At 38.7% G+C, this 19,930-nt stretch overlaps 1 protein-coding gene and 1 non-coding gene across 2 annotated transcripts in view; both read left to right on the top strand.

The window, feature by feature from the left end:
- LOC114229025 (vascular endothelial growth factor receptor kdr-like) overlaps positions 1–19,930 on the top strand; it is a 677,074-nt gene that overhangs the window by 622,838 nt on the left and 34,306 nt on the right. The gene's annotated exons all lie outside the window — the stretch shown is intronic.
- LOC129150392 (small nucleolar RNA SNORA11) lies at positions 304–433 on the top strand. Its single transcript, XR_008557140.1, has one exon. It is a non-coding gene; the product is annotated as a small nucleolar RNA SNORA11 (small nucleolar RNA).

The raw sequence follows: 19,930 nt of genomic DNA, 5'->3' as shown, positions 1-19,930 counted from the left end.
AGAATTTACACAGGTGAGAAGCCTTATAAATGTCGAGAATGTGGCAAATCCATTGGCAGATGTTCAAAATTTACTGCATAGCAGAGAGATACTGGAGAGGAGCCTTTTAAATGTAGAAAGTGTGACAAAACTTTTATCTGCTGTTCTTGCCGTAATAGCATAGATTTCATAGTTGGGAGAAGTCTTAGAGATGTGCGGAGTTTCATAAGTTCTTGACCAGCAGTGAGAATTTACTGAACATCACAGAATTCTCTCTGCAAAAAAGCCTAATGAATGTGAAAAATGTTAAAAAAAAAGCATTGATGGATGTGGAGAGAGCAGAGTGCCTAAAGAATGGCTCCTTTGCAATAAACACATTCAACAGCAACTTGGGCTTACTCCTCATGGGGGGGCAGGATACCATGACCTTCCTGTGATATTACGCCCAGTGTGGCTCAGTTATTGAGCATAGACCTAGGAACTGGAAGGTCAGGGTTCCATTCCACATTGGTGCACATGCCAGGGTTGCAGGCTCCATCCCAGGGAGGGGCATGCAGGCGACAGCTGACCCAGGATTCTCGGTCATCATTCATGTTGCTCTCTCGTCCCTCCTCTTTCCTATCGGCTGTGAAGATCCTGGAAAGACACCTCCTGGGACATGTGCAGCTGAAGGGCAGGCCAGCCAGTAGCTCTCAGCACCGCCTCTGGGATCTGGAAACTTCTGTGTGAATTCCTCTGATTCCCTCCTGTTCGGTCCCACCTAAAGGAGCCAGCCCCAGAGGATGAGACTTCAGGAAATTGCATTGCATTCTCTCACCCCGGGCTGAGACCAGTGAGTAGGTGTCAGCGCTGAGGGGGTGACTAGCCGGAGTTTCATTTCTTATTACAGATTTTAGATTCCAAATACAAATTAAGATTTTAATTTGAACAAGAAACCACATTCCTTAAGCATGCAAACCAAAAGTCTATAATAAAGTTTACTTTATAACCTAATTCTTCCCCATTAGCCTGGCTGAAAAAGATGTTCCCACCCTACTTACAGATCGCGACTTCTGCAGCTGATCCTGGGCTTTGCGTGAGGTGAATTTCCCTCACCTATATGGTGATCCTTTCCCCACCTTTTTGGTGTAATCTTCCTTTCTTCGCTCTAGGCAAAATATCATCCCCTCCAGAGGTCCCATGTTGAAGGCGCCAGTTGCAAGTGCCCCACATTGGGCTGTCAGTTGTGAGTGCCCCCCCCACAACCCGCATGGTTCAGGATTCAGGTTCAGGGTTTGGGCTCTGGAGGAGGCCGCACACAAATGAAAGAGACTAGAAAATATTAATTTGGAAATATTGGGGGCCAGGTGGGAGCCCAGCTCAAGAGGAAGGACTCCACCCCGCTCTGGCCTTGCTGTCCCTTTTATTAAGACGATGGGATACACCCATAGCCTTTAGGCAGACAATTCCAATAATAGCCAATCAGGAAGAATTTACATAAAACTAAAAGGTGGAAGTCGCTTTAGCTACCATTATCTCAACTAAACAGTCGGTGCTTGGCTCTGACCTTTCAGAGCTTCAAGGTTGACCAGCCTTCTGGGTTCCTTGTCCACACCTCTCTGCTAGTGAAGACAATGGGCAGCTTCCAACAAGCTAGCTTTCTGATCTCCTCATGTAAGGGCTGCACCCTCATGACTTAATCACCTCCCAAAAGCCTCACCTCTAAATACCATCACATTGTGAATTAAATGTCAACATATGAATTTTGGGAGACACAGACATTTGATATATAACACTTACCTGCTGAAGTTTAAGGCCTAAGTGCTGATGCCACCACACTGTCATTCTCCAAAGATACCTGACACACCCTTTGTTCAGCTTCTAAGTTAGGCATGAACCCACTCTGATCATGATGTCTTTGTGTTCAGAGATAGATTTCTACCCACTCCCCCTCACCCCAGTTCCACAGAGTTACCTCTGGGTTCTGCTCATACATTCAGGAGGAAGAGACAGACTGCTAACAGTCTCAAATAAAGTTAGCAAGAGAACCTCATATGCATTGCCTCACTTTTCTTTACTCCAAAACTTATCTGTCACCATTAGATCAGAAAAGACACTCAAGACCTTGTGCATTTCAAGATTCTTGTTTCATAGGTGTGGGTGCCCAGAGAGATAAACTTTGGTCAAAGTCACTCTTTAAAATAATAATAATAACCCTACCCGGTTTGGCTCAGTGGATAGAGTGTCGGCCTGTGGACTGAAAGGTTCCAGGTTCGATTCTGGTCAAGGGCATGTACCTTGGTTGCAGGCACATCCCCAGTAGGAGGTGTGCAGGAGGCAGCTGATTGATGTTTCTCTTTCAGTGATGTTTCTAACTCTCTATCCCTCTCTCTTCTTCTCTGTAAAAAATCAATAAAATGTATTTAAAATAAAATAATAATAATATTAATAATAATGTACAACTACTATACTCTTACACCATGCACCAGTTACTCAGTCTTCACAACAGCTGCATGAGGTAAATACTGAAAGATTAAATAATTTACAAAGTTCTGACAACTACTAAGTATTAGAGACAGGATTTCAACCCTGTATTTCCTGCTAAATCCAGTCTTGTTTTAGAGCTTGATCTCTCTAGCATAAAGCTAACTAAAGTCCCATTCTCCAAACTCCTGGATAGATGCTTTTTCCAATATGTATAATTACTAAATAAATCCAAAGGTAAAGACACAGAATCAGGCAGTGAACATTCAACAAACACAGAGACTCTTGGGTATGGTGATCCCAGAGATATATGACAGCTGTTTGGCGCATCCCAGTAGTTCCAAGTATGGTACAGTGTTTCAGAAACAGCTCAGAAGCAACACTGGCAGACAGAGGCTCTCCCACTGTGAAGTTCTTTTTTTCTGGGGAGTGAACTTTTTTCCTTACTTCAAGCATTCACCAGTTGCAGAAGCTTACTTACCCCCTGAAGGTTCTCATTAGCTCTGTAATTAAGTAGAAGGAAAAGTTCTTAAAGGAGGTAGCCAGAGGTAAAGTGACAAGTGCTATCTCTTTTTTCCAAGGTGAATGCTACAGGTACATTCCAGATTATTATCTACAATTATTTTTATTGAAAGGGGAAATTCAATTTTCCAATAGCACCCGGGTTGTGGATTGTTATTTGCAAGATAGTTGTGCTACCCATGGCTTGGGTTACTTGCTTCTCTCAAGAGAAAGCTTTCCGATTTAACATGTGTCACAGGTTTGACATTCTTCACCCATCCCATCCATCCAAGCCATCGTTCTGATGTATGTGAATATCTGTGCACACAAAAACAACCATACTATTAAGAATATATTATTCAAAGAACAAGGATATTACAAGGACCTTAATGCCTGCTTTATTTTTTTAATCCCTATGTGTTTATAGTCTTCAAAAAAGTAACTTTTGCATCCATTGTATTATTTTGCTTTTTGAGGAAACATTTTACAGATTGGTACACATTTATGCACCAGCCCTCATTCTACATCTTCCCAGCTGAGTATGTGAGACCTTGGGCAAATAATAGCAATGCTTTGAGTCAGTTTCCTCATATATATGAAAAAAAAAGGAGTGTTCTCCATTTCATAAGGTAGTTATATATATTAAAAGAATAAATAAGTATAAATCACATAGCTCAGCACCTGGCCTGTTGTTAAGGTAATTTATAAAGATGAGTTTTATTTCTGTTTTATGTAGGAATTAACTGATTTTTTTGAAATTTGCATTTGAGGTTTTTTATTCCTCATTGCAGTACTGCTAGCATGAATAGCTTATCATTACTGGCACATTGGAAAGGGAGTCACCAGCTGAGCTGCTTGGTCAGGTGTTTGGCAGACATTTCATAAGGAACCATCTTTATTTCAATACCATTACCACCATCACCACCACCACCGCACTACCACTGCTAAGAGTTAGAAATGGTCAAGGAAGTTATTTAGGTAGTTAAATTTCACCCATCTTAATTATATCTTACGCCTGTCATGCAAAATATTTATTTTGTCCCCCCTTAGATGAATGTATTTTTACCACACCAGAACATACAAAGTTACAAGGGCCCAAAAAACCCAAAGACAGCATTTGCTTTCTAAATTTTTAAAATTTCTTAAATTTTTATATTAATTTTGACTTTTCATTTTGAAACAATTGGGTTTATAGGAATGTGTAAAGAAATATGGAAGTCCAAAGCACCCTTCACTCAGTCTCCTTTAACATCTTGTGTAACTATAGTACAATGTCACAATCAAGGAAATAATATTGATAGAATCCATGGAGCTATTCACAGTCCCCCAGTTACATATGAATGTGTGTGAGTATTTATAGCTCTGAGCAATTTTAGAGCACATACAGCTTTGTGTAATCACCATCTATCAAGATAGATAATAGTACCATAACCACAGGTACTATTGGCCCCTTACGCTACCACTTTATAACTATGCCCACACTCTCTCTCCCCATCCATAGCCCAGAGCAACCAATATATTTTCCATATGTATAATTATGTTACTTCACAAATATTACATACATAAATGGTATCATGCAATAGGTACCCTACTGAGATTGGCATTCTTCTCCCTAAACATCATTACCTTCACTTTCATCTAAGATGTTGTCCATATCAATAGTTAATTCCTTTTTTATTTTTCAATTACAGTTGATATTCAACATCATTCTGAATTAGTTTCAGATGTACAGCATAGTGGTTAGAAAATCATGTGCTTTACATAGTGTTCCTACCAATGTTTCAAGTACCCACCTGAACCCATAAACAGTTATAATGTAATTGACTATATTCCCAATGCTATAATCTACATATATCTGACTATTCTGAAACAACCAATTTGTAATTTTTAATCCTTCATATTTTCACCCAGTCACCCAAGCCCCCTCCCATCTGATAACTGTCAATCTGTTCTCTGTATGAGTCTGTTTCTATTTTGTTTGTTTATTTTGTTCTTTAGATTCCACCTGTAAGTGAAATCATGGTATTTGTCTTTCTCTGTCTGACGTATTTCACTTAGCTAAGAGTTTTTATCATGAATGCATGCTGGAGTTTATTGAATGCTTTTTCTAAATCTATTGATATGATCATGTTATATTTATTTTTCATTTTGTTTATGTAATGTAACACATTTATTGATTTGCAAATATTGGACCAACCTTGCGTCTCCAGAATAAATTGCACTTGATCATGGTGTAATATTTTTTTAATGCATGGCAGGATCTGATTTGCTAATATTTCATTGAAAATTTTAGCATCTATGTTCATCAGGGATATTTGTCTATAATTTTCTTTCTTTGTTGTGTCTTTATCTGGTTATAGTATCAGAATAACGTTGGCCTAATAAAAAGAGCTTGGAAGTCTTCCTTCCTGTTGAATATTTTGGAAAAGATTGAGGAGGATAGGTGTTAGTTCTTTTTTGAATGTTTGGTAAAATCCACCTGTGAAGCCATCCAGTCCAGGACTTTTGTTTCCTGGGAGGTTTATATTTTATATATTTTTTATTTTTTATTACTGCTTCAATTTCACTAGTTGTTATTCATCTATTCAGGTGTTCCGCTTTTTCCTGATTCAGTTTTAAAAGATTGTATGTTTCTAGGAATTTGTCCATTTTGCCTAGGTTGTCATTTTTGTTGGCACATAGTTGTTTGTGATATTTTCTTACACACATTTGTATTTTTGTGATATCAGTTGTTACCTCTCCTCTTTGATTTCTGATTTTATTTATTTGGAACCTCTTTCTTTGTTTCTTGATAAGTCTGGTTAAAGGTTTGTCAATCTTGTTTATCTTTCAAAGAAAGAGTTTTTTGTTTCATTGATATTTTGTGCTGTTTTTTGTTTTTGTTTCGTTTCTACGTCATTTATTTCTGCTCTGATCTTTATTATTTCCTTCTTTCTACTTGCTCTCAGCTTTTTCTACTGTTCTTTTTCCAATTCTTTTAGGTGTAGGGTTACATTGTTTACTGGAGATTTTTCTTGCTTCTTGAGGTGGGCTTGTAACACTATGAACTTTCTCAGGAATTCTTTCCCTGTGTCCCATAGATTTTGGATGTTTGTGTTTTCATTTTCATTTGTTTCCAGGTTATTTTAAATTTATTCCTTGATTTCATTGATAACCCATTCATTGTTTAATAAAAAGCTATTTAGCTTCCATGTGTTTGAATATTTTTTGAGTGTTTTATTGTGGGTGATTTATAGTTTTATGCCATTATGGTCCAAGAAGATGCTTTTTATGATTTCAAACTTCTTGAATTTGTTAAGAATTATTTTGCATCCTATCATGTGGTCTGTCTTTGAGAATAACTCATGTGCACTTGAGAAGAATGTATATTCTGCTTCTTTGGGATGAAATGTTCTGTAAATATCAATTAAATCAATCTAATCTAGTGTGTCATTTAAGGTCACTGTTTCCTTGTTGATTTTTTGTCTGGAAGATCTAAACATTGATGACAGTGGGGTGTGAAAGTCCCCCACTATGGCTGTATTGCCGTTGCTTTCTCCTTTACAGTCCACCAAGATTATGTGCTCCAATATTGGGAGCGTATATGATTTTAAGGGTTCTATCCTATTGTTGTATCAATCCCTTAATTATTATGTAGTGACCTTCTTTGTCTCTTTTATGGTCTTTGTTTTGAAGTCTAGTTTGTCAGATATAAATATTTCTACCCCAGGTTTTTTTCATTTCCATTTGTATGGAATTTTTTTTTTACATCCCTTTACTTTCAGCCTGTGTGTATTTTTTGTTGTGAAGTGGGTCTCTTGTAGAAAGCATATTTATAGGTTGTGTTTTCTTATTCATTTGGCTCCCTAATATCTGTTGATTGAATATATTATTAATAGGTACTTATTTATTGTCATTTTTCATCTTTATGCCTATGTTCCTCTCTCTTCTTCTTAAAGCAGTTCCATTAGCATTTTTTTGCAATGCTGGCTTGGTGGTAATGAACTCCTTTAGTATATGTTTGTCTGGGAAGCTCTTTATTTCACCTTTGATTTTAACTGATAGCCTTGATGGATAGAGCAGTGTTGCTTGCACTTTTCTGGATTTTCATTACTTTGAATATTTCATGCAAATCCCTTATGGCCTGAAGTGTTTCTGTTGAGAAATCAGCAGACTGTCTTATGGGAACTTCCTTGTAGTAACTGATTCTCTCTTACTTCTTTTAAGATTCTCTTTTTGTCTTTAATCTTGGTCATTTTATTTATGATATGTCTTGGTGTGGGTCTCTTTGGTTTATCTTAATTGCGACTCTCTGTGCTTCCTGAATTTGTATGGCATTTTCCTTCACAAGGCTAGGGAAATTTACTATCACTATTTCTTCATAGAGGTTTTCTATCACATGCTTGTTTTCTTCTCCTTCTGGTAACCCTATGATGCAGATGGTAACCCTATGATGCACTTTCCATGGTGTCCCAAAGTTCCCTTTAACTATCCACTTGCTTTTTAATTATTTTTGCTTTCTGCTATTCTGTTTGAGTGATATTTTTCTATCTTGTCTTCTAATTCACTGATCTGATCTACTGCTCCATACAGCCTACTGGCTATTACTTCCAGTGTATTCTGTATTTCACATATGGTAATCTTCATTTCTGAGTGATAATATTTCATAGTTTCTATATACTTTTTCCTGCTGTTGTTCTCATTAAGTTCCTTAAACATCCATTTTGTTGTTGTTTTAATTTATTTTATTTTCTCCATCACCATTTATCCACTCTATGCCCTCTTTTTCCCACACCCACACCCTTCCACCTGCAATTACCACGTTACCCATGTCCATGACTTCTCTCTTTTTATTATTTTTGCTCAATCCCTTCACTCTCCAAGACTCCCTCCACACCAGAGCTGCCTGCCTGCTCTCTATCTATGAGTCTGTCTCTATTTTGATTGATATTTCAGTTTGTTCATTAAATTCCATATATGAGTGAAATCATATGGTACTTGTCTTTCTCTGACCAGCTGATTTCACTTAGCATAATTGTCTCCAGGTATATCCATGATGTCACCAAGGGTAAACTTTTCTTCCTTTTCATGGCATTGTGTAAATGTACCATAGCTTTTTTGTTTTGTTTTTGTTTTTTATACCACAGATTTTTAATCCATTCATCTACTGAAAGACACCAGGCCAGCTTCCAAATCTTGATTATTGTAAATAATGCTGCAATAAAGATGGGGTACATATATTCTTTCAAATTAGTGTTTTTGGATTCTTCAAATAAATTCCCAGAAGTGGAAGAGCTGGATCATAAGGCAGTTCAATTTTTAAGTTTTTTGCGGTACCTCTATACCATTTTACTCAGTGTATGCACAAATCTGCATTCCCACCAACAGTACACTAGGGTCCTCTTTTTTTCATATCCTCGCCAACACTTGTTGCTTGCTGATTTGTTGATGATAGCCTTTCTGGCAGGTATGAGGTAATATCTCATTGTGGTTTTAATTTGCATTTCCCTGATGATTTGTGACATTGATCATCATTTCATATGACTATTGGCCATCTGTATATCCTCTTTGGAGAAATATCTATTCAGGTCTTTTGGACATTTTTTAATTGGATTGTTTGGGGATCTTTTGGTATTGAGTTCTATAAGTTCTTTATACATTTTGGATATTAACTCCTTATCAGATGTATCATTGGCTAATATGTTCTCCCATTCAGTGGGTTGTCTTTTCATTCTGTTGGTGGTTTCTTTTGCTGTGCAAAAACTCTTTAGTTTGATGTTGACCCATTTGTTTCTTTTTTCTTTTGTTTCCTTGACTGAGAAGATATATCAGAAAAAATATTGCTAGGAAAAATGTCTGATATTTTACTGTCTGTGTTTCCTTCTAGAGTTTTTATGGTTTTGGGTCTAACATTTAAGTTTTTAGTCCATTTGAGTTTATTGTTGTGTGCAGTGTAAGAAGGTGGTTTAGTTTCAGTTTTTTTGCATGTATCTGTCCAAGTTTCCCCATTTAATGAATATACTATCTTTAGCCCATTGTATGCTTGTGCCTCCTTTGACAAATATTAACTGACTATAAAGGTGTGGGTTTATTTCTGGGCTCTCTACACTGTTCCATTGATTTATATATCTGTTTTATGCCAGTACCATGCTGTTTTAATTACTGTGGCCTTGTAGTGTAGTTTGATATTAGGTAGCATGATTCCTCTAACTTTGCTCTTCTTTCTCAAACTTGAGCATCCTTATAAACTAATTTGAACTCTATATGATATATTGCTAGCTTCCATTTCATTTAGTTCCTTTTCCTAAGATTCTTCCTGTTATTTAATTTAGGGCCTGTTTTCTGTCTCCCCATTTTGGCTATCCCTTTGTATTAATTAATATGTGCCTAGCTGGGGCAACTGATCACTCCAGGTCACAGATTTGGATCTGATCTTCTGGAGACACCCTATGAGGTGTGCTGGATCACTGTGGCAGGTCTGTTTATCAGAGGGCTCAGAGGACGTTAGGCCACTTCTAAGAGGCAGTGTCAAACAGCGCAGCCAGTCATCCGGGGGCATTGGGTTAGGCGTGCTGAGTCAGGGCAGCAGGTCCCTATGTCCAAGGAGGCCTCTTGTCAAGGTGTTGGGGCAGGTCAGGTGCTCTGCTCATGGAGGTTTGGGGAAGACCAGATGCTTCTCCACTGGTGCAGGGTATAGGCTGGGCCAGGTGCCTCTCCACTAGTGCAAGGTGCCTCTCCAGTGGTAAGGCTAGGCCAAGTGCCTCTCTGCTGGTGGAGGCTGCAGGGATGGCCAGATGCCCAGCTTAGCAATATTGCAGGGCAAGGCCCACACAATACCTGGCAAATTTGCCAGCCAGTCCCCCAAGGCCCACAGATCAGACACACAGAGCTTCTATGGCTAATCTGTGTGTTGGGGGCTTTGGGTCCTAGGCAAGGGGCTATGCACTTCCCACCGTGGCCTGGGACAGCTGGAGCAGGGTCCTCCCTCAAAGGATCCCGAAGCTCCCCCAAAATGGTGAGCTACATTCTCTCAAGCAGAGAGAAGTGTCCTGCCAAGCAACAGGCTGAGGCCAGCAGCTCCTCTACCCAGAGAGCTAGATCCGCTTCCCCAGAAAGATGCCCTCCCACAATCACAACCTCACACTCTCCCTGCACTCACTCACTCACACTCTCAGTCTCACTCCAGTCCTGCTTGTCACCAAGTTGAATCCCCGAAATTCATTTTGGTTTTTAACCCCAACGTGTGGGCGTGGGAGTGGATTGTTTTGTGTCCCTACCCCTCTTATCAGTATTAATGTGAATTCATCTGTATAATATTACTTATAGGACTTCTGTTTAGCTATAGACTTCAGGTGGTACACAATGATGGCTGTTATGTGGTTTAGTTGTAATTTAAATATGATTGTTGGAGGAGGCAAGTACAGCATTTACCTACTTCTCCATCTTGACTGGAAGCCAACTAATTTTGTTTCATAGTGTGAGGTGTTTGGAGAGCTTGGAGGAAGGGTGAGAGCAGATGCAAGAAGGAGAAATTGGCCAGGGAATTCGTTTTGGGGATAAGAAAAATTTTTAGAGGGTCCAAAAGGGAGAACTCAATGAAACCTGGAATTATCAAGTGATACATAAGGTATGACTATTTCTCCAGATTAGGTAAGTTTTCAGCTATTATTTCTGAAAATACACTTTCTGCCCTTTCCTCTCTCTCTTCTGCTTCTAGAATCCCTATAATGCAAATGTTAGAGTGCTTGATGTTGTCTCATAGGTCCCTTGTATTTCACTAATTTTTTAAAATTTAATTTCTCACTTTGTTGTTCTGATTTGGTGATTTCCACTATACTGTCTTCCAGGTTGCTAATCTGTTATGTATTAACTTATCTGCTCTGAATACCTTCTAAAGTATTTTTCATTTCAATTATTGTAGTCTACATTTGTGATTGCTTTTTTATTATATTTTCTAACTTTTTGTTGAGTTTCACTCTGAATTCTTTCAGGCTGCTCTCAAGTGTATCAAGCATCCTGATGACAGTTTCTTTGACTTCTTTATCATGAAAACAACTGATCTGTATTTCATCAGAGTTTTCCCTCTGGGTTTCTTTTTCTTTATTTGTGGCATATTCTTCCATTTCCCCATTGTGTGTGTGTGTGTGTGTGTGTGTGTGTGTGTGTGTGTGTGTGTGTGTTTCCCCCTATGAGTTAGAGCAGTGGTTCTCAACCTTTCTAATGACACAACCCTTTAATACAGTTCCTCATGTTATGGTGACCCCCAACCATAAAATTATTTTCGTTGCTACTTCATAACTATAATTTTGCTACTGTTAATGAATAGTAATGTAAATATCTGTGTTTTTCGATGGTCTTAGGCGACCCTGCTAGCGGTTCTCAACCTGTCCCACAGGTTGAGAACTGCTGCTATAGAGCCTAAGACCATCAGAACACACAGATATTGTTTACATTTGTAAACAATTATCACAGATTCCTCTGTTCCTAGAGAGTTTCCTCAGCTCCTGAAGACCTCTTATAGTTCCCCCAACACTCTTTATGTGGTCTCTCTTTCTCTCTCATGTTTGTTGTACTGAAGCTATTCAATTGGCCCTCAGTTATCTCTGAGGAGGAATTACTCTAAATATAGTTACACGTTTGATGTGTTCTTTGGAGGGGGTAAGCTCAGCATCCTCTAATGTCCCATCTTGACCTACTTCTCCTTAAGGTCATTTGATGATTCTTGCTTTCAGACCTCTAAGATCAAGTCAATGTATACATGATAGACAAAGAGTAAACTCATGGAACTCACTGCATTGTTGTACCTCAAATTCTTAGGTCATTCGACTAATTTTTTCCAGATTTCAGAGTCCTTTTAAAAATAATTTCTGTTGAGTCATTTCTAGGGCATTTGGTTATATTAATAGGGGAGTAATAGGGAAATTCAAGTCTATGCCATCTTGTTAGTATTTTCTTTTTCTTCTTCATACTTACATTTTTTATTTCACCTAAGCCAGTTTATTCCACCCACTCAGAACAACAAAGTGACAAAACCAAGCTGGGATGTTCGAACTTCCTTTAGTCATTTAATTTTATCATCAAGAGTTTTGGGAAGGCTTGGCCTGGTGGGCATGGCTCAGTGGTTGAACATTGACTATGAACCAGGAGGTCACAGTTCAGTTATTAGTCAGGGCACATGCCCTGGTTGTGGGCTTGATTCCCAGTGTGGGACATGTAGGAAGCAGTTGATCAATGATTCCCTGTCATCATTGATGTTCCTATCTCCCTTTCCCTCTCCCTTCCTCTCTGAAATCAATAATAGACATATATTTTTTAAAAAGTGTTCAGGGAAGAAATTGGTAATGCTATTCATCTGGGAGTACTAAGTCAGCAATAACCCTGAGTCAGTAAGGGCAGAGCAGCTTATTGTTTATTGTTCATAGTGTGAGAGAATATGTAGGGAATAGATATCATTTGAGATCTTCTTGGTAGCCATATTTTTGTGTTGATTGATAATATGTGTGGTCTTCAGGTAGGCATCTGTGACACGAGCAGTCCCAGTCTGTGGTCCTATATTATTTTTCATGTTTATCCATCTAAGTAGGTTAAACTTCTCAGCATTGGGATACCAATATAAACTATGTTATCCTGGGGCCAGCCATGACATTTTTCTGCAATATCTAGGCCTCAAGCATAGCCCTGTCCTATACATGATCTCATTGGCTGCAATATTTTCATATTTAGCACTTCAAATCTACTCAAAGGCAAAGGCAGCTATGTATGATTGTGCAGTTTGTGTCCTGCACAAGGGTACATCATCAATATGTTCTGGCATGGTGATACATCTGTTTTTCCTAAAAGAAAAGGGTACTTTTTGAAATTATCACAAAGGAGGGATTAAAAATGGCAACAGAAAAAGTGGATGCTGCACAGACACACTCCTAGGACCAAATTGGAACTACAAGTGAAATACAGAAAAACTCCCTGGATTAGCAACTTAAGACTCATTGGAGAGAACCCTGATAACTGAGGACAGAAAGTAGAGACCCCATAGAGACTGGAAGGAGGGGCAGATGCATGAAAGGGCTGGCCCGGCTCCCACAGACAACAACTGAAGTTCTGGAGAGATATCTCAGCTATGGGGAGTTGCCACTAAGAACTCTGGGGTCTAATCCCCAAGCTGGGCCCTCCATCAGAGAGCACCAGACCTGAGAAGGTACCCACATAACATCTGGCTGTGAAAGTAGCAGGGTTGCTATCTTCCAGGGAGAGACAGCTGGAAATGCAGACACCCTCTTAAAGGGCCAACACACAAAATTTCCTGTGGAGCAAATCACCTTATGCTCCAGCAGAGAGAGGGCAGAGGAGACTGGAGCTGTGTGAGCAAAAGCCAGCATCAGGATCTCTGGGGTTAAAACTCAGAAGGCAAACATCACAATTTCCTGTGCTGAGTCATTCTTTCATGCTATGGAAGTCATCTTTCTCACACAGATATTTGCTATCCAGGTGGCTATCCCTGGGGGGAAGACAGTTGACCCACCCTATTAAAAAACACCTTTCCCCACAGTGCAGAGTTTCTGAGGCCCATTAAGAGACAGAATAACAATTAAACTCCAGGCAGAAGCAATTACCCAAGCCCTGCTGAAAAAAACTCTCACCACAACTATGGACAATTGCCTGAGGGCTATTCAAGACAGAATCCTATCAGTCTGAAGACAGAGGTGGTCTTTGGAGTCTTTGAGTGTTTGCCTCATCTAATTAGAAACAGTTTTTGATGCTGTCCTTTATTGACAGGCATAGCAGATCTACCTAATACATAGTCTCAGACAAAAACAGGCAGCCAAAATGCGGAGGTAAAAAAACAACCCCCAAATGAAAGAACAAGAGAATTCTCCAGAAGAAGAGATAAATGAAATGGAGATAAGAAATTTATCTGATGTAGAGGTCAGAGTAATGATGGTAAAAATTCTCAACAGCATGAGAAAAAATATAGTAACTATGAAACAGAAATAAAGAATGATCTAGTACAAATAAAGAACACATTGGAAGGAATACACAGCAGATTATGGAAAGCTGAGGATTGTATCAGTGAATTAGAAGACAGGGTTGAAAAATCACTCAATCAAAGAACAAAAAAAATTGAAAAACAGGATGACAGCATAAGGTAGATGTGGAACAACATGAAATTTAACAATATTTGCATAATAGGTGTGACACAGAAGAGGCAGAAAAGGAGAAAGAGATAGAGAACGTGATTGAAGGAATAATAGCAGAAAACTTCCCTAACCTGGTAAAGGAAAAGGTAACATCAGTTCAGGTGGCACAGAGAGTCCCAAGCAAGAAGAACCCAAACAGGCCAAGGCTCAGACACACCATACTTAAAATGCCAAAAATTAATGACAAAGAGAGAATCTTGAAGGCAGCAAGAGAAAAGCAAACTGTTACCTACAAAGGAGTTCCCATGAGGCTGACACCTGATTTCTCATCAGAAATTCTACAGGCCAGATGGGAATGGCATGAAGTAATCAAGGTAATAGAAAGCAAGGATCTGGAACTAAGATTACTATATACAGCAAGGCTATCATTCAAAATAGATGGTGAAATAAACAGCTTCCCCAATTAAAAAAAAAAAGGCAAAAGGAGTTCATCACCACCAAGCCAGCATTACAAGAAAGGCTAAAGGTACTGCTGTAAGGAGAAGAAGGAATAGAGAAACCTGCACATACAGGATTAAAATGGAAATAAATAAGTACCTATCGCCCTAGCCGGTTTGGCTCAGTGGATAGAGCATCGGCATGTGGACTGAAGGGTCCTGGGTTTGATTCTGGTCAAGGGCAAGTGCCTGGGTTGCAGGATCGATCCCCAGTGGGGGGCTTGCAGGAGGTGGCTGGTCGATGATTCTTTCTCATCATTGATGTTTCCATCTCTCTCTCCCTCTCCCTTTTTCTCTGAAATCAATAAAAATGTATTTTAAAAAATAATAAGTACCTATCAATAATAACCTTAAATGTAAATGGATTAAATGGCCCAATTAAAGACACAGGGTAGCTGAATGGGAAAAAAAATGACCCAACTATATGCTGTCTACAAGAAACCCACCTCAAAATAGGATGAAAGTGAGGGCATGGGGAAAAGTTTTCATGCAAACGGAAACAAACAAAAAAAGGCCAGGGTAGCAATATTCATATCTGACAAAATATACTTCAAAATGAAGGCCATCACAAGAGACAACAAAGGTCACTACATCATACTAAAGGGATTGATTCAACAAGAAGATATAACCCTGGTAAGAGTGTATGTACCCAATATAGGAACATCTAAATAATAAATTAACTTCTATAGGTCTTTAACAGAGAGATTAACAACAATACAGTCATAGTAGTTGACTTTAATACTCCAATGACTTCACTGGATAGATCTTCCAGACAAAAACTTAACAAGAAAACAGTGACTCTAAACAACACACTGGATCAGATGGCTTTCATTGACATTTATAGAACATTTCATCCCAAATCTTCAGAATATACATTTTTCTCAGGTGCACATGGGTCATTCACAAAGGTAGACCACGTGTTAGGACACAAAACAAGTTTCTACAAATTCAAGAAGAATGAAATCATATCAAACATCTTCATAGATCATGGTGGAATGAAAGTAGAAATCAACAAAAGTAAAAACACAAAAAAACATTCAAACAAATGGAGGCTAAATAGCATGTTATTAACCCTTTGCACTCGCTTGCTTTTTTCTCGATTCCTTTATTCTACTCGAGATTTAATTTTTTAAATACCCCAGATTTTACAAAGTGCGGCACTAGAATAAAAAACTGGAGTTTCTTTTCATACAAACTTATTTATTTGGATTTTTTTATATTTCAAATTACTGATACATTCAAAGAGTAATTTTAATCTTGACATCTGAGTGCAAAAGCTTAAACACTTAATGAGTTACCAATGAGATCAAGAAAGAAATAAAAAACTTTCTGGAAACAAATGAAAATAAACACACAACAACCCCAAATCTCTGAAACACAGTAAAAGCAGTCATGAGAAGGAAGTTCATAGCTCTATACAACTAACTCAAAAATAACAAGAAAAATTAAAAATAAATTATCTAACCCTACAACATAAAAAATTGAAAGAGAACAACAAGAAAAGCACAGAGTACATACAAGGAATGAAAGAATAAAGATTAGAGTAGAAATAAATGGCATAGAGACTAAAGAAACAATACAAAAATCAATGAAACCAAAAGCTCTTTTTTTTTTGAAAGGGTAAACAAGATTGATGAACCATTAGCCATACACATCAAGAAACAAAAAGAGAGATCCCAAATAAATAAAATCAGAAATGAAATTGGAGAAGTAACCCCTGACACCAGAGGAATATAAAGGATTGTAAGAAAATACTATGAACAACTGTATGCCAACAAGCTTCACAACATGGATGAAATGGACAAATTCCTAGAAAAATACAATCTCCCAAAACTGAATCAGGTTGAATCAGAAAATCTAAATAGGTCAATGACAACTGATGAAGTCGAAGCAGTAATCAAAAACTCCCAGCAAACAAAAGTCTGTGTCCAGAGGTAAATGTGGCTTCAGAGGGAAATTTTACCTGATATTCAAAGAACTAAGACCTATTCTTCTCAAACTATTCCAAAAAATCCAAGAGGAAGGAACACTTCCATGCTCTTTTTAAGAGGCCAGTATTATCCTAATTCCAAAACCAGATAAAGACACTACAAAAAAAAGAGAATTAAATGCCAATATCCATGATGAACATAGATTATAAAATCCTCAACAAAATATTAGCAAATGAGATCCAGCAATAAAAGAAAGGATCATACACCATGACCAAGTGGGACTTATTACAGGGAAACAAGGCTGGTACACTACTTGCAAATCAGTAAACCTGATACATCACATAAACAAATTGAAAGACAAAAATCATATGGTCATATCAATAGATACAGAAAAAGCATTTAACAAAATCCAATCCAAAACCCTTTCTTAATAAAAACTCTCACCAAAGTGGGAATAGAGGGATCATACCTTAACATGATAAAAGCCTTATATGACAAACTACAGCCAACATCATACTCAATGGGAAAAAACTAAAACCATTTCAACTTAGAACAGGAACAAGACAGGGATGTCTGTTTTTATTACTCGTATTCAGCATAGTACCTGAAGTCCTAGCCATGGTGATCAGACAAGAAGAAGAAATAAAAGGCCTCCAAGTTGGAAAGGAGAAAGTAAAACTCTCATTATTCACAGATGACATGATATTGCACATAGAAAACCCTAAAGATTCCATAAAAAAACTACCAGACTTAATAAATGAATTCGGCAATGTAGCAGAATATAAAATTAACACACAGAAATCTATGGTTTTTTTATGTACCCACAATGAACTCACAGAAAGAGAAACTAAACAATCAATCCAATTTACCATTGCAACTAAAAATTAAGATACTTACAAATGAAGTTAACCACAGAGGTAAAAGACGTGTACTCAGAGAACTACAGGGCATTTCAAAAAGAGATAGAAGAAGATATAAACAAATGGAAGATTATACCGTGTTCATGGATTGGTAGAATCAACATCATAAATGTCCATACTACCCAAAGCAATCTATAGATTCAATAAAACCCCCATTAAAACACCAACGGCATACTTCACAGACCTAGAACAAACTCTCCAAAAATTCATATGGAATAAAAAATGACCCCAAATAGCCACAGTAATCCTGAGAACAACAAAGTTGGAGGGATCACAATACCAGATATCTATATTATAAAAAGCCAATGGCTGGAACGCCGGAACGACCAAATGACCAGTCACCAGGAGGTACATTGATGGGTCCCATGGCAGCATCGGTAGGGACTCTGGGTCCCGAGGCAGCAGTGGCAGGAGAGACTTTGGGACTCGCGTGATTTCACACGCTGGGCCTCTAGTCCTATATAATAAAATGGTAATATGCAAATAGACCAAACGGCAGAACAGCCGAACAACCAATCAAAGTGTAATATACCAATGATATGCTAAGGCTGCTCAACCACTCACTATGACGTGCACAGACCACCAGGGGGCAGACAGTCAACTGGCCGACCAGTTACTATAATGTGCACTGACCACCAGGAGGCAGATGCTCTGACTGGTAGTTTAGCTTGCTTCTGGGGTCTGGCCCATCTGGACTGAGCTAGATGGGCCAGACATGCCCTATAGCCCTCCCACAGTCCCTCCCCAGGCCGATCGTGCACCGGTGGGGTCCCTCAGCCTGGCCTGCACCCTTTTGCAATCCAGGACCCCTCGGGGGATGTCAGAGAGCTGGTTTCAGCCCTATCCCGCAGGCCACTCCCCTTGGGAGGGCGCCAGATGAAGGGCTCATGGCTGGCAAGCACTGCTGTGGCAGCATGAGCCTCTCCCAATTGGGACTGATTGGGTGCGACCCGCAGCAGGCAGAGTGGGGCCGGGGTGAGTGGGAGCAGCAGGAAGGAGCTGCAGGTGGCATTGGACTGCGGGTTTCGGCCCGATCCCTACAGGCCACCCAGAGGGACCCTACCCATGCATGAATTCGTGCACTGGGCCTCTAGTCAAGCTATATTACAAAGCCACTGTTCTCAAAACTACCTGGTACTGGCACAAGAACATACATATAGACCAATGGAACAGAACAAAGAACTCAGAAATAGACTCAAGCCATTATGTTCAACTAATATTTGACAAAGGAGGCAAGAGCATACAATGGAGTCAAGAAAGTCTCTTCAGTAAATAGTGTTGAGAAAATTGGACAGATACATGCAAAAAATAAAACTAGACCAACAACTTACACCATACACAAAAACAAACTCAAAATGGATAAAGGACTTAAACATAAGATGGGAAACCATACATTCTTTCTGATGTTTCAGGGTTCTTGGGATATATTCCCAGAAATGGAATCACTTGGTCAAATGGAAGTTCCATTTTTTAAAATTTAAATTCTTTATTGATTAAAGTATTACATATGTCTCTTCCTCCGCCCCTTGACCTCTCCCTCCCACCCCCGCCCCCGATCTGTGTCCATTGGTTATGCTTATATGCATGCATACAAGTCCTTTGGTTGATCTCTTATCCCCTCACCCCCTGTCTTCCCTCATAAGTTGGTCAGTCTGTTCGATGCTTCTATGATTCTGGTTCTGTTTTTGTTCATCAGTTTATGTTGTTCATTATATTCCACAAATGAGTGAGATCATGTGATATTTATCTTTCTCTGACTGGCTTATTTCGCTTAGCATAATGTTCTCCATGTCCATCTATGCTGTTTGCAAATAGTAAGAATTCCTTCTTTTTTTACAGCAGCGTAGTATTCCATTGTGTAGCTGTACCACGGTTTTCTAATCCACTCATCTGCTGATGGGCACTTAGGCTGTTTCCAAATCTTAGCTATTGTTTCTTGTGCTGCTATGAACATAGGGGTGCATATATCCTTTCTGATTGGTGTTTCTGTTTTCTTTGGACATATTCCTAGAAATAGGATTACTGGGTCAAATGGAAGTTCCATTTTTAATTTTTTGAGGAAACACCATACTGTTCTCCACAGTGGCTTCACCAGTCTGCATTCCCACCAACAGTGCACAAGTTTTCTATTTTCTGCACATCCTAGACAACACTAGCTGTTTTTAATTTATTGATGATAACTTTTCTGAAAAGTATGAGATAGTATCGCATTGTGGTTGTAATTTTCATTTCTCTGATGGTTAGAGATGTTGAACATATTTTCATATGTCCACTGGTCATCTGTATGTCCTCTGTGGAGAAGTGTTTATTCAGGTCTTTTGCCCACTTTTTAATTGGATTGTTTGTTTTTCTGGTGTTAAGTTGTCTGATATCTTTATAAAGTTTGGATATTAACCCCTTATCAGATGTCTCACAGACAAATCACATTCAAGAGGTTGTCCTTTAGTTTTGTTGATAGTTTGCTGTGCAAAAACTTTTTTGTTTAATGTAATCCCATTATTAAGGTGACATATCAAAGAAAATAT

The sequence above is a fragment of the Eptesicus fuscus genome, chromosome 1 (genome assembly GCF_027574615.1).
Source record: "Eptesicus fuscus isolate TK198812 chromosome 1, DD_ASM_mEF_20220401, whole genome shotgun sequence".
Taxonomy (NCBI): Eukaryota; Metazoa; Chordata; class Mammalia; order Chiroptera; family Vespertilionidae; genus Eptesicus; species Eptesicus fuscus.
The sequence above is the reverse complement of the archived record's forward strand: the minus strand, read 5'-3'. Positions and strand labels throughout refer to the sequence as shown.